Source organism: Penaeus japonicus, unplaced genomic scaffold (assembly GCF_977035675.1).
Source record: "Penaeus japonicus unplaced genomic scaffold, GWHDUDI00000001_assembly GWHDUDI00000012, whole genome shotgun sequence".
Lineage (NCBI taxonomy): Eukaryota > Metazoa > Arthropoda > Malacostraca > Decapoda > Penaeidae > Penaeus > Penaeus japonicus.
The window spans coordinates 34,349,051-34,351,550 of record NW_028234414.1 but is presented as its reverse complement, the minus strand read 5'-3'; the positions used below and the strand labels follow the sequence as shown (position 1 = coordinate 34,351,550).

At 32.8% G+C, this 2,500-nt stretch overlaps 1 protein-coding gene across 23 annotated transcripts in view; it reads left to right on the top strand.

The window, feature by feature from the left end:
• spdi (sperm antigen with calponin homology and coiled-coil domains split discs) overlaps positions 1-2,500 on the top strand; it is a 418,834-nt gene that overhangs the window by 346,409 nt on the left and 69,925 nt on the right. The gene's annotated exons all lie outside the window — the stretch shown is intronic.

The window sequence follows — 2,500 nt, the reverse complement described above, 5'->3', positions numbered from 1 at the left end:
TTGAATTATTGTTTTTTAAAATTGAAGGGGAAGATTTGACAATCTCCTCAGCAGCTGATTCATAATTTTAGATACCATAAAATTGAACAAATTTCAGAACTTGAAAGAAATCAATATTAACTGATGTCCCTGACATCACCTTGGTGTTAGGTGACCACTATACACATCATGGCAGTTTCAACATTCTGGTCTGGCAGGAAGGGGATATCCACTTGATGCCTGTTGGAAACATTTTGATCGCCATGACATTGAAAATACAAAAGAGTACCTAGTATTAACCCATTCCCGACGGGGGAATTCTAGCCTAGAATGTCCAAATGCCGGGGCGTTCGAATTATTAGGCCTAAATCAATTGAAATCAATGGCTGCATACTGTGACGCCCGCAACTTGGCTTGCTTTTGAATTGCGGCACACATGTGTACACACCGTCCTGTGTGGGTTAAGGAGAAATATATATGTGAGATAGTACAGATATAGTGTTGCAGCAAAGTTTATTTATCATGAAACTGATTGTAAAAGGATCAGGTAGTTTTAGCAAGACCTTAAATGCTTCTCATTATGAAAATCTAAAACAAATGTTAACCTATCAATAGGTTTATAAAGCAGGGCAAAATCTTTTTAGGGAATGAAATTAGGAAAACGTAACTATTGCCTACATCAGAATTTTTATCAGTAATGCTTGGCAAAAATGTAGCTTTATCATTAAAGCTGAAAGAATTGCAAGATTCATGCTTAATTAAGTGGTTGTAAAACATGTTTGCTTCATATGCTTAATAGATTTAAGGCATGAATGCCTTGAGATTGGTGATTTGTCAATCTTTGCATAGTTCCAGCTTATTAGGTACTTGAAATAAATTCAAATGCAGAAAACCTGATCAGTTTTGTTTATAGAATATTGCCTGAAACTACTTGCTTAAGCAAAAGGTTATGAAATATACAGTAGAGGCATATGTATAAGATCCGCTTTATGTATTAGAAAGACAGAAGTGAAATAGTGTTAGGGTGAAATGTGGTTCATCATCCATATCAGTAGCTTCATTTTTTTATTTATGTTACCATTTGTGATTTCTTTTGTATTTATATGTGTTTAAGAATTGAAAACAAAACTAGACTCATTACATTTGTTACTATTTTGCTGTGCTTTTTAAGTATGCAAACCGTGTTATAGATGCATATAATTGGGATTTGATGGACTATCTGTATATGTAGTTAAAATATTCTTATGCTGTTTTATATATATACAATTTTGATATTATATTAAAGGCATTTATGTGATACTGTAACTTTTAAGAGAATTTTATCAAAAGAATAACAGACTTATAGAGAAAGGGTAATGAATATACAAATAACCGTTGAAGTACACAAAAATACCTTTTTAAAGATTCTTTGTGCTTTGTTTTCTATACTTTGGAAAAGAGATAGGCAATCCAATAGTTAACCATCAGCTTTTTTAGAAATAAGTTTTAGTGTAGAATTAATAAACTTTGATAGACTTCATTTTCTAAAACAAGAACAATTGTTCTGGTTAAGTACAAGAGAAGAAGTAGATCACCAGAAGTTCTAGGCTCTTTGGAAAAAAATATAAAAAGATGGAGCTGGGTGATACCTTCAGAATATTCCGAACAAGGATTGCTAGGTGAGAAAAATTCATGTGCAGTTTTCACAGGATGGCTTCTTTAAGGTTTCTTTTTTAATAGACAACCCCCAAATTGAAGATTTTTCTTTGTCAAATATGAGGATGGAGTTGACGGCAGTCCTCATCACCAACAGAGAATGATTTGCTTAGAATATCTGAAAATAGTCTGCTTGTAAGCATGTGATTGAGAACTGGCAGGTTCATCATAGGAAGCTCTAAGTTACTTAATGTTTGTATCTAAAGAGCTCCCATGGAAGGTTCTATACATTTGAAAAATCATTCATTGAAGATTTGATAACCGAGGCAAAGTTAGGCAGTTTAGAGAAATGCTTTTTGATGAGGACAGAATGCAAAATTCTTACAAATCTGATGACCTGGAATAGCATTATTTAGATATGATTTTGAATTTCATCAATTTCATTATAAATTAAACCAATAGTCAAATTATTGTCACAGAAATTTACAAAATATGACGCTGTGAAGAAAATCTAGTGTTGATCACACATGTAGAATATATCAGGGCTGTGTGTTGTTCATTAGGTTTATTCACTCGGTACATATGTTTTATGAGAACGAGACAAAGGACAGTCATTCAAACAAATACATACATGAACACTTTCCTGTTATGAATTTCTGCCTCTTCTGGTCCAGTTTTTCAGGTTATGATATTTTTTGCAGATATTTAGTGAATGACACTATGCTTTCAACATGTTTTTGTTAAGAAATACATCATTTGACATAGATATTGCATTTCCATTTACAGTTGTTGGCATGTGAGGCTGGTGATAATGAAATTGATTTATGTTTCCCTTTTGCTTTACCTTTCTAATGATGGGTTCTCTCTATACCCTGCTATGCATTTT